Source organism: Crotalus tigris, unplaced genomic scaffold, assembly GCF_016545835.1.
Source record: "Crotalus tigris isolate CLP2741 ecotype Arizona unplaced genomic scaffold, ASM1654583v1 scf7180000019942.648020, whole genome shotgun sequence".
Classification (NCBI taxonomy): Eukaryota; Metazoa; Chordata; class Lepidosauria; order Squamata; family Viperidae; genus Crotalus; species Crotalus tigris.
This window is the reverse complement of record NW_024097781.1, coordinates 453,875-466,487: the sequence shown is the minus strand read 5'-3', so window position 1 is coordinate 466,487 and position 12,613 is coordinate 453,875. Positions and strand designations below refer to the sequence as shown.

Sequence of the window (12,613 nt, the reverse complement as noted above, 5' to 3'; positions counted from 1 at the left end):
GGAATGGTTTCCCTGAATTTCATCCGGTAACAATGAGCTTGCTTCTTTGGCCTTCTTCACATTTTGTTTACCATGCCAATACACTTTACTGGACAGCAGCAAACATTCTGCCAAATATTTAAATGCTTCCCCGTTGATACAAGGGCTCCTTTCTGGAGCATCTTAAAGCTGTCTTCTTGACTTTCCCTTGCCAATTGTCTGAGATAATGGCATTTCCCAATTGTTTGAGCACTATCACACTTTGTTTGTCATCATAACAGATAACTTATTTGTTTGCAATACATCTTATTCTTTCTTCTCAACATTAAATCAAGTGTTTTCTTGCAAAAAAAATTGTTCTAAGCATAGCGTCTAACTTGGAGACACATCTTTTTAGTGTTTTCTTCTTTTAGAAAGCAAGCATGTGAATAGAAAAGCAAAAGTGTTAACCTTTTTCTCAATTTTCCACATACAGAACTTAATTCTGATCCTTACCCTTTTATTTTAGGCATTTCAGTACAAATGCTTGGTTAGCAAATATTAAGCAATCCTGAAAACATTTTGAGTGATTATTTCAGAACTTAAGACAAAATGCAATCAATAGAAAGTTTTCAATCCAGAGTTACAAATCTAAAGAAATCGGATTTGCACATAATAGTTTAAAGAAGGGGCGTTGTCTTACCTGAACGCCTTTTCTCAACATGGAAATGGAGAATCCATGAATGGGTTAACTCTGTCTTCCAGCCCAATTAGACTAAGTCAGTCAAACTTGCCACTTGCCACTTGCCACTCCCATCCTAGACTAGGCCACACCCAGTTGCGACAAGGGTGAAACTATTGATGACAGTCCGATGTGTTGGCTCCCAGACCCCTGACATTGGACCTGACGGACCCTAAAGGGTAGGTGTGTATTCTCCATCTCCATGCTGAGAAAAGGTGTTCAGGTAAGACAATGCCCCTTCTCCAGCATGGGAGATGGAGAATCTACAAATTCCAAAGCCACACTGTCCCTATCGGAGGGAATCAGTCTGGGCCAGTGTCCTGCCCTTTGGGACTACTTGCTGTAGTACTCTCCAGCCAAAGGAGGCATCTGCAGAGGCAAACTTGTCCAGTTTATAATGCCTCACAAAAGAGGAAGGCAACGACCATGTCGCCGCCTTACAAATATTCTCGATGGACGCCTGTGTTGCCCATGCTGCCAAGGTCGCACCACTGTGAGTGGAATGAGCAGTAACATGACTTGGAACTGACAGGGAATGCGACTGATATGCCCCTACAATACAAGCCCTGATCCGCCTGCCTATGGTAGAGGCAGACACCTTGTAACCCATAGAAGAAGGCTGAAAGGAAACAAAGAGGGCTTCTGACTTGCGAAAGTCTACCATCCACTTGATGTAATAGTGTAATGCCCTGCGGACATCCAGTGCGTACCATTGACGTTCTGAGATATGGGATGGATTAGGGCAAAAATCTAGCAGTACAATTTCCTGTGAAACAAGGTGTTGACCTTGGGAATAAAGGTAGGATTCAAGTGAAGGACCACTCAGCCCTGATGAAAGATGCACAGGTCATCTCTCATAGAGTTGCCAGTTCAGAAATCCACCTAGCTGACGTAACAGCTACCAGAAAGGCTACCTTGAGAGACAAGGACTGCAGAGTACAGATTCTGATAGGCTCGAATGGCGGCATGGTGAGGGCCTGTAAGACCCGCAGCAATTCCCAAGATGGATACCTAGAACCATGGCAGTTTGGTGTTGGTGGTGCATTTGAGAAAGGAGTGCACCAAGGGGTGCTGAGCCAATGGCACCGGATTGTCACAGATAAGCACCATGGATAGAGCCACCACCTGTCTTCAGATGATATTGGGCTCCAACACCTAGTTGAGGCCTTCCAATAAATACTCCAAGATTCTTGGAATAGTCACATTCGAGAAGGCCAGGTGGCACTGGGGTTCTGGATGTTGCAGAGCTCCCTGGCTGAGTGCGATGCAACTTGGAGGAATCCTCCATGGAGGAGACCTGGAAAGGCTCACAAGGTTGGCAAACCACAGCCCTCTTGGTCAGTGTGGAGCAAAAAATATCACCTCAGCCCGCTCCTGCAGTATCTTGTGGATAACTGCTGGGATCAGAGGGAGAGGAGGGAATGCGTAAAGTAGGCCCCCTGTCCATGGACTGTGGAGGGCATCCGATCTCTCTGCCCCCAGAGAGGGGAACCGGAAGAAGAATCTTGGGAGCTGGGAGTTCTCCAGAGAAGCGAACAAGTCCAGAACTGGTTGACCGAACCTCTCCGATATCTCTGTGAAGAGATCTGGGTGCAGGTGCCATTCAGAATGATCCAATGTCGACCTGCTCAAGAAGTCCGCCTGTTGATTTGCCTCTCCCGAGATGTGCTCAGCTCTGAGGGAGTAGAGGTTAGCCTCTGCCCAGGAGCCCAACAACTGAGCCCCATCCATAAGGGACCTGGCCCTTGCCAGTTCACATGGGCCTTCGCCGCCACGTTGTCCGTAAGGACCAGCACCTGTTGCCTCACAATCTTGTTGCGGAAGTGGCGGAGAGCCAGGTTTATGGCTCTGAGCTCCAACCAGTTGATGTTGTGTTTCAGGTCTAACCAGGACTACCGGCCCTGAGCCAACTGTGACTGAAGGTGCGCTCCCCAGCCAAACAGACTGGCGTCTGTAGTCAGAGCGAGCCGAATGGGTTCCTTGAATAATGACCCTCTGGCTACCACTGAGGAGGATCACCACTGAAGGGATTGTAAGGTCTGAGGAGGAACCCTTACCCTTTGGTTGGAGGAGCTGGTGCCCAATCTCTGAAATGGGAGCAAGAACCATTGAAGGTTTCTGGAGTATAGTCTGGCCCAAGGCACTATTGCTATGCATGATATCATCTTTCCCAATAATTGGGAGAGCATAGCCAGTGTCACTACATGCTCCCTGTGGACCTTGCGGACCAGGGCTCGGATGCTGTCCTGACGTTCCTGAGAGAAATAGACCTGGCAATGGTCTGTGTCTATCACCACGCCTAGGTGCAGGAGGTGGGTGGAGGGAAGCATCTGACTTTTTTGAAAGTTCAACGAGAACCCGTGGTCTTGAAGGGTCTTGATCGACAAGGTCAGGTCCAACTGGGCGGCCAGAATGGAGGGCGATTGGATGAGAATGTCATCCAGCTAGCACTGAATGCGTACCGGCACCAATCTTAAGTGTGCGTCAAGCACTGCCAGGACCTTGGTAAACACTCTTGGAGCCGAGGAAAGGTCAAACGGCAGGGCTCTGTACTGGTAATGGTGCTTCATGTAACAGAACTAGAGGAACTGCCTATAGTTGGGAAGGATGGGGATGTGGAGGTATGCCTCCGTGAGGTCTATGGATGTCAGGAAGTCTCCTTTTCTTAAGCAGGCCAGGATGGACTGGAGCATTTGCATCTTGAATTTTTTGTATGCAATATGGGAGCTCACACCTTTCAGGTCGACTATCACCCTCCATCCTCCCAAGGCCTTGGGAACCACAAAAAGGATGGAATAGAATCCTCTTTCCAGTTGACCAGTCGGAACTGGTTCTATGGCCCTTATTTCCAAGAGATGTCGAATGGCCTCGTGCGTTAGGTCCTTCTTGACCAGATTTCTTAACTGCAGGCAAGAAATGAAGTGCTCTGGTGGGTTGGACACAAATTCCAGGGACAGACCGTACCTGATGGTGTTCAGGACCCAGGAACCTGTGGTGCTGGCTTCCCACTGGTGGGTAAAGAGAGCCAGTCTGCCACCTATGGGAGGCGCCTCCTGGGAGTCACTTGGACCTTCTGAAGGGGTGACCTCCCATGCCCTGAAAGGGACGTTTGCCCTGGTACTGCTGCCTGGGTCTGGTGCCTGATCTCTCAGATGGGTGATCCTGCCTGGCAGTGAATGAACGGGAGGGCTGCACAGGACCTGACCCTTCCCCTGACCGAAAGGACTGCTGGCGGGCATATGGATTGGAACGTCTGTCTGCCCATCTGCTGAGGTGAGCCATCACCTTCCTCTTATCCTTATTGTCGATCAAATAAGGGGCCAGGGCCTCCACAAACAGCTGGCCACCTTGATACGAAGCCACCGCCAAACGCCACTTAGATTTGGCATCAGTTTGCCAATGTCTGAGCCACAATAGCCACTATGTGGTGATGTTGGAGGCTATGGCTCTAGAGGAAAATCTGGCTGCATGCAATTATGCATCAGCCATATACTTCGAGGCTGCAACCAATTTACTCAGGTCTTGGTGCATGCGTACCTCCTCCAGAAGAATTCTAGCTTGGAGGGAGGTCCTGGCGAAGAAAGATGTTCAAGTAGCCACTCTTACTGCCCATGCTGCCACCTGGTATGTCCTGTGGAATGTCAGTTCCGACCTCTTATCCTCAGCCTTCAACATTTCGGCCATATCCCTCAACACCGTAGATGCGGACAACAGAGGGGTCAAGGGTTCATCAACCGCTGGCACCTCAAGAGCATCAGCCAAATCTGGTGCTGCACTGAACAATTTTCTGTCCGTTCCCCCCAGGGAAGGAAATGTGCCTTCCAATTGACTCTGAACAGTGTTCAAGAATAAAGGGGGACAGGGAACATGGTGGTAAGACACAACAGGCTCAGAAAATACTGGATTCGGATACGAACTGGTTGAAGGGCTGGGCTGAGGAATTTGATCAGGACCTATGTCGGCTGTGATACTGGCTGAGTTGAAAAGGGCCGAGTTGAAAAGGGCCGAGTTGAAAAGTCCCCCAAATGGCGGAGGGTCCAGAGAGGGCTCCTCGTCCTCCGACAATGGTATGTCCATTTGGTTGTACTCTGCAGAAAATGATGCCCTGCTGTGAGAGGACCAGGGCGGTGAGACAGAGCCATGATATTTGGGTGTTCCCAACTGGGAAACATATGATGGAGTCATGGAGGCAACCGATTTGGGCCTTTGCCTGTGATAATATCTGGAGGCGGAGGCCTGGTCAACAGCCTGAGCGATCAAGGCCTGAAGTTGTGCCGGGGAAAGTGCTCCTTGCAGCTCTGTCGCCCTAAGCCCGGCTGCTGTGGGCATGAAGGTAGCCTCAGGGCCTGACTGCAGGGCCCTAGGCACTGGGGGTGCCTGATGGATGTTTGGTTCCTCGCTGAGAGGAAATGGTTGCTCCTGATCAGCCATGGAATGAGGAAAGTGGCAGGGAGTCCCTTCTGGGGACCAAACCCCCTGGGTAAAGGCGGGGGGCCCCAGAGGAAGGTTGAAAACAGAGGCCTCTACGTGTTCCGTTTCCATCATGGCCTGCCTTTGAGCTTTGGAGAATTCCTTCTCCAGAGCCTGGTGCCTCCTACTAGCCTGTTTCTCTGCCATTTTGGAAGGTTCCTTCCCGAGATGGTTTTTGCCTTGGCTTTGATCTCGCCTGCCACCTCCTGCTTGGAGGACTTATGCTTCTTTTGGCTAGTAGATGCAGGAGTGGTGCTCTGTGAAAGTTGGGGCACCATATTGTCCGCCATCATATGGTAAGATATCTGAGTGTAGTGCTGAGAGGGATCTCAATTAACAAGGAGCCAAAGTACTGGTTGTAGCTGTGTGCCACTTGTTGGGATCAGACAAGTACTCTTGGTAATGGTGGCAGCAGGGCCAACTTAATGGACTCTGGCCACCTGCAACGTTCCTGATGGCTACCAGACCGATAGATGCACGGTTAGTGCACAGTTGAGTCTACAGCCATGGCAAAATCACGTGTGTGATGACAGCCAGCTTCTCATAGGACGCTTAGTGGCAACAAAGCCAAGAAATGGTGACAGCCAGCACACTAGCACAATAGGATAGATCTATGGTGGCGGCAAAATCATGACCGTGATGATAGCCAGCACATGCATAGTTCGCTTAGTGGTGGCAAGACCAGTGAATGGTGACAGCCAGCACACTATATCCAGGTAAATGAGTCACCAGCCTTTTTTATTTTGAGGCCTATACTTGTTTTTCTGGACCTGTAGTAGGCTGACCTGTTGGGAAGCTTCGTGTAGGCCTGAAAGGGTCTGGTAGTTAATGACCACAGGGATTGCCCAGGAGGCCTGCGAGAAGGCATTCGTGGGCTTTCAGGCTTTTCTTCTGTTTTTTTCCCCTCACAACAATTGTCTGAGATAGGCTGGCCTGAGAAGATGACTGGCCAAAAGTCAGCCAGGAAGCTTCTCCTGCTTAAACATGAATATAAGTCTCTTGCTCCTCAGTCTAACATTTAACATAAATAATAAATCATAGTAGTGTGACACATAGAGTACAACAGATGGGGTTGCTTATCCTGGCAAGTTAAAATGGCTCACCTTGAATGAACAGCATTTAGCTCAAGGGAATGACTACAGAAGACCTTTGCCATTATTTACTGTAATATGCAAATGAGGAGCTCTGGTGTTTGCTCCTTTCTCTCCCCAACCCCTCTCCCCCCAAAAAGACCCAGAAGAAACAATTGTATTTCCTAAAAATATTCAAAGGAATATAGATGAGAAAGGTAACCTGGATTCCTTGTCATGGTAAATCAAGACACCGGGAAGCTTTTGAAGTTCATATAAGTTGAACAATGGGCCCTGTCCAACAAAATGACTTTCAATGTGGAGAAAAGCAAAGTTTTACATTTAGGCAGGAAAAATCAAAGGTACAAGTACAGATTGGGCAAGACCTGGCTTAAAAGCAGTAACTGTGAGAGGGACCTTGGAGTCCTAATGGACAATCACTTAACCATGAGCCAGCAATGTGCAGCAGCAGCCAAAAAAGCTAATACAATCCTGGGTTCTATAAACAGAGCCATAGAATCAAGATCACATGAGGTATTAGTACCACTTTATAAAACTCTAGTAAGACCACACCTGGAACCCTGAAACCAATTTTGGTCACCATATCACAAAAAAGATGTTGAGAGTTTGGAAAAACTAAGATGATCAAAGGCCAGGAGACTAAAATATAAAAAAGCCTGCAGGATTTGGGTTTGGTTAGTCTAAAGGAAAGAAGAAATAGGGGAGACATGATAACAGTATTCTAGTATTTGAGGGGCTGCCACAAAGAAGAGAGGGTCACGTTATTCTCCAAAGCACCAGAGGGCAAGAAACAATGGTTGGAAACTGATCAAAGAGAAAAGCAACCTGGAATTAAGGAGGAACTTCCTGACAGTGAGGACAATTAACCAATGGATTAACTTGCTCCCAGAAATCATTGGAGATTTTTAAAAATAGGCTAGACAGTCACTTGTCTGAGATGATATAGGTTCTCCTGCTTGAGTAGGGGGCTGGACTAGAATACCTCCAAGGTCCCTTCCAGCTCCTTCTATTCTGGCAGAGGAAAGTAAGCAGGCACAATTGGTAATGGAAACTAGCTTGATACTTGATTGCAATAAGCTAGAATTATGAAAAAAATCTGATTTACAAACTGTGAAAAATAAAGCCTCGTTTCATAGGAACAAGTAAAAGATCATTTCCAAAATCAATGCGATAAGTAATATATATATCCTGAACTGTTTGAAAAACATTGATACGCTGATGAAAAATAAAACTAAACTACAGTATACATTCTCAGTTTCTCTTTTCCACAGAAACTGGGTACAGTAAAAACAAAAAATCCTTTTCATCTATCAGCTGTTACAATAAGTAATATACAAATTCTTACAAGTTCAGGTTCTAATACAAGAAAGACTCCTTAGATGTTTACTTAGCTGAAAAAAAAGAAATTTTCAATTAAATGAGCCAAAGTGCAAAACATTAAAGAACAACCATTCAGCTTCTGTGTCCTGAATTCTCAATCATGCTGTTTTAAGGTGGATCGACACCTAAAAGTCATGCACATATTTGCATCGACATTAGAAAGAAGGAAAACAAGCAAGCACTAGAACAGAGTGCTCCTTTTCTTTAACTAGAGATGCTTCTCTTGCAGAATTCAAGTTTCTTTTGAAACTTTTGTTTCTTTTGAAAATGAACATGTAAGTAACAGTAAGAATTACTGAGAGTTGCATATAACACATTTGCTGTCTATAAGGCATGCTGTAAAGAAATTGGCCATTAAAAATAACTATTGGTTTGGCATAAATCAAGTAGGGCGTTAGGGAGAAGGTCATCAAGCAAGTATTGTCCTTTTCATGTGTCTTCTTTTTTTTATTTTACTCATTTCTATAGGCCTGCTACTATAGATTCTGACTAATTATTATATCTATTAGACTTTTCTAGGGAGCAGCACTTTTATATTTAAAAGTTTCAAATGCTGATATTAATTTGTGAACAAAATAATAAAAATAGGCACCTGTGATGTAATGTATACTCAGGACCCAGCAGGTACACCTTCAATTTTATTGCCATCATGCTGAGGAATGCTGATTAATAAAGACAAATAATACAGATTCTGAGGTTTTCAGGTGGTGGTCTTTTTAAAGGAACAGCAGAAGCATAATATGAAGTCCAAATCTTAGATAAAAGTTAAATTTTACAGATGCTATGAATACCATTATTCTTGACCATACATATTCCCCATCCTCTCCCTATGTTAAAGTTACATTTATTATTCTAGCATCTTAAAGAATAAGAAATGCAGCTTAAGCTATTTTGGGCTAGAGTGAATTATTTGAATTGACATATAAACTGGACAGCCATTTGTCCAAAATGGTATAGGATTTCCTGCCTGAGCAGGGGGTTGGACTAGATGACCTCCAAGATCCCTTCCAACTTTATTATTATTATTATTATTATTATTATTATTATTATTATTATTATTATTATTATTATTATCATCATCATCATCATCAACCCAATGTTGAGATTCAAATATGTGAACAACCGGTTTTCTGTGTGGATGCCGCTTCCACAAAGCCGTTCGGTGCCTGGGCAACAAAAAATTAGCTAACGGTTCTGCCAAACTGGTGCGAACTGGCTGAATTCCACCACTGAATGTACCCCATAATAAATGTGTTTGCCTTTAAGGTGCCGCAAGAGTTTGTTGTTTTCACAAGCATGTGATAACAGACTTATGTTATCTGAAAATGGTTGCTTGGATCATTTTTCTACTAAGATATGCAAACATTTATTTCTGCTATTGCAGATATTCATACTGATACACATGCTAATAGATCCTGCCGTGGTGGAGAACATTCTGATATTCTGCTGATTCAACAGTTTTCTTTTAAATCACTGCTCAGCCCAATATCCATTTCTCAGTATTTGATGCTGATTCAAATATTGTTCTGTTTTCCTTTATCTGATAACAATAAGGTTTTGCTAGCAGTCTCTAACGTCAGCTATTTTATACACAATGCATAATGAACAGCATAGCTTTTAATCCCATCAGAGCTATTCAGTCCTTTCTAGGGTGTTCTTTGCAGCTGTCACCTATATCAAATTTTCATTCATGTAACAATGGAGGCAGTCAGAAGCATAGATCTTCAAATTGTTCCAAGCAATTAGAAAGCCATGTAAAGTTTTTAAGGTCACTGGGCTAAATGCATTGAAAGCCCTAGCAGCGTCAGTCTTTCATTAAAAAAAATTACGCTTAAACAAGCTTTGAAAAGTCATTAGTTTTGTTTGTATTCTCTAAGCATTCTATCGGCTTTTGTCACCATTAGCAGTATTCCCACCCACAGACAGTACATTTTTTCATCCATATAACCAGAAAAAAAATCACAAAGGTACCTCCACCACACAACACTCCATGTCCACAGAAACCATCATGAAACGTATGGATCTAGCAACAGATATTCGCCACTACTTTATAACCAGAAAACTACTGATATTGGTAAAAAGGGGGAATCAGATTTGGGAAAGGTAGTAAAGTAACATAGGAACTATACATGCATGTTTACTAATGACAATTTCCATTATTAAATCTGATGGATTTATTCCTAAATAGACACATATGGGATAGCCAGTCAGATATGTTAGTTTAAATTATAACTTTTATATAACAAACATAACAAATCAGAATTTGTTATAAACTTAAACAAAAACAAACAGTGGTAAAATACTCAAATATTCATATGCCTTTTTGCAAAACAGGCAGATTTAATTTTTCTAGAATCAGGACTACACTTTTTTTTCTCATAAGTGTATGTACATACACACACATACTTGCTAAAAAGAGAAAACTCAGTGAGTATCTTTCTATAAATTTCCCAAACTTAATTCAGACCAGCACTTTCCATGAAGACAGAAGTCTAAACTGAAACATCAATATAAACCTGGAAGCCACAATAACTTGAAAGCAAAGAGAGAGAAACTGTACTCATTGTGAGTCATTTCTTCCACTTACAAATCCTTTATTTTACTCCCAAGACCCCAAGGCTAAAAGAATGTTTTCTTTACAACTATTGTTAACTATCTATTACAGCATTCTCCTCTCTCACACACACAATTCACATCAACCAAACCTAATGAGAACATACTCTTATCCTCAGCAGTACGGCACTTTCATACTTCACAGCCTGTGGTTTTGCTCTCTTTAAAACTTACTGCCTATTCAAGAAAGGCAGAAAAAGACACCACATGGTTTCATTCATCTTCTTTAGTTGAAATGGTGGGTTTTCAACAAGGATGGCTTAGATTAGAACTCTATTCACCAAATTGAGTTCTGGCACTGGAACAGAGTACATAAGTAGACCATATAGTTTAGGGTCAATTACCATTGAGAAACAGAGGAAAAACTAAGGAAATACAGGAGACACGCTTAAAAGACAAAATCAGCTAGTCACCTGGACTGCTAAAATGTACTGCAAATTGTAGATGAAACATAAGAGTCATGCTACACTGCTTCACTGCTATTTTGACTATTGTCTTAGAACATTTATACTCCTATTACAATTAGCTATAAAATTCATGGAAATAAACACAACAAACATAGTTTTGAACAGTAAAATATTTTCCAGCTATACAAATGGAACACACTCTAGCACACACACACATATATGCAATAACCATTCTAACATTTAGCTGTAGACTGTATTGATCAAAACAATTAAGTTTATCAATGTTTTGCCACCCTCAAATTGAAATAGGTTTAATAATAATTTAGGGGAGTTACAGACTATTTACAGTTCATGCCAAAGGCTTTCTGATTCTTCTATTTGCAGAAATAGGTGGTGGTGTTTTTTTAAAAAAGTCACTTCCTTCTTATTTTATAAATAACAGAGAAAAAAAAAGACCACCCAGATGTTTGGAGTGGGAAACATCCAAACCAAGTTATAAAGTAAAACACAAAATAATGTAATTCTGTAAAACTTTCTCTCTCATATACACATACAAATCCATTTTAAAAATGAATTTTAACTTATCTGCTTCCATGAATCAATTGTTTCAAATCTATACAGGCAAAGGAAATTAGTTTGTAAACAGATTACCTTCCATCTTGCCTGTTAAATTACACAAAGTCTGGTGGAGGAATAAATTAAACGTTAACAGGCAAAATCACATTCTCATCCAGTTCCAAAGAAAAAAACTGGTACTTACAGAACTCTAAAGTACAATGTCCCAGTTTCTCTTTGACATGTTACAGCAAATCAAAGATCTCAGCCACTGCTTCCTCTTCCCTGATCAACCAGGCAGAACAGGCCCTTATGGATGGTATATGCAGCTGGGAGATAATGGAACCATATTCTCAGCTGGGACTGGAGAAGCCTAACCGCTCTCTTCTGAGTCCTGTGTGTCTCAGCACACAACAGCATTAATCAGGAAATACAGTGCTCTGCTGCTTTATGCCTTCCCCTCCCCCAAGGACCTGAACAATTAGCACATGAATAAAAAATGCACATGTTTGAAGACCTTGCATACATACGGACATACAATCCCTGTTAAGGAATAGTCAAATACAGGCTCATTTTTGTTCAATGATCAAGAATTTAAAAGGCTGATTTTTAATTAAAAGCAAACACACTGCAAAAAGATAGATAGATAGATAGATAGATAGATAGATAGATAGATAGATAGATAGATAGATAGATAGATAGACAGACAGACAGACAGACAGAGATAAATCTTGCTATGGACATATAATAGTTGGTGACATAAATTTCTGAAATTAAACTGAATACTGTCTTTACTATGTATATACATGCCTTTTCTCTAGCCTGATTTAACTACTGCAGGGAACTGTCCATAGTACTGTGCTCTGGTGATGAGTAATAAGAATTTAGTAAGAAAAAAAACTTCTTTTATTGTATAAATGGAAGTAACATTTATTCTAATAATGTTGTATCATTTGTTAATTTAGTTGTTTATTGATTAGCCTTTATCTAATCTAAATTTAAGATTATATTTTAGTATAACCCTTACAAACTACCCCAATCAGTCCCACATGTGCCAATTTTAACTGAACCATTTTACTCAAGTACTGTGCCATATTAAATGTTGTTTTCAGATTCTGGCCACACATAAGATATGTTGTTTTAATATGGGATTCCCTATGGGTCATTTGTGTACTATATGAAGCATATCATTTGTCTATTTTTTTCCTGACACTGCATTTCTTAGAAAAAGAGTTGGTGTATAACAATCATCATCATCATTATCATCATCATCATCATGACAAATAACAAATGTTAAAGCAAATGTTAACATATGCATTAACATATATTAAAATGAAAAACAATAAAGTATAAAAATGCAATAAAACACTAATAAATTATTTAAACAAAGTATCTGA

At 42.1% G+C, this 12,613-nt stretch overlaps 1 long non-coding RNA gene across 1 annotated transcript in view; it reads right to left on the bottom strand.

Annotated features, from left to right (window-relative positions):
* Nucleotides 1-11,640, bottom strand: part of LOC120317924 — a 59,787-nt gene extending 48,147 nt beyond the window's left edge. The window contains exon 1 of the long non-coding RNA XR_005559348.1: nucleotides 11,422-11,640. This is a non-coding gene — a long non-coding RNA (uncharacterized LOC120317924). The remainder of the gene's footprint in view (nucleotides 1-11,421) is intronic.
* Between the last annotated feature and the right edge of the window lie 973 nt (nucleotides 11,641-12,613).